At 41.0% G+C, this 339-nt stretch overlaps 1 protein-coding gene across 1 annotated transcript in view; it reads left to right on the forward strand.

Annotated features, from left to right (window-relative positions):
* The window catches only part of jag2b (jagged canonical Notch ligand 2b), an 81,472-nt gene that overhangs the window by 25,968 nt on the left and 55,165 nt on the right, over positions 1-339 (forward strand). The gene's annotated exons all lie outside the window — the stretch shown is intronic.

A 339-nucleotide genomic window follows, 5' to 3' on the forward strand; every position in this document is an offset into this window, starting at 1 on the left:
AGTGAATATATATACGACGTTGTCTCTGGAGTGAATATATATACGACGTTGTCTCTGGAGTGAATATATACGACGTTGTCTCTGGAGTGAATATATGCGACGTTGTCTCTGGAGTGAATATATGCGACGTTGTCTCTGGAGTGAATGTATATACGACGTTGTCTCTGGAGTGAATGTATATACGACGGTGTCTCTGGAGTGAATGTATATACGACGTTGTCTCTGGAGTGAATGTATATACGATGTTGTCTCTGGAGTGAATGTATATACGACGTTGTCTCTGGAGTGAATGTATATACGACGTTGTCTCTGGAGTGAATGTATATACGACGTTGTCTC

Source organism: Nematolebias whitei, chromosome 12, assembly GCF_014905685.2.
Source record: "Nematolebias whitei isolate Nwh7 chromosome 12, NemWhi1, whole genome shotgun sequence".
NCBI lineage: Eukaryota > Metazoa > Chordata > Actinopteri > Cyprinodontiformes > Rivulidae > Nematolebias > Nematolebias whitei.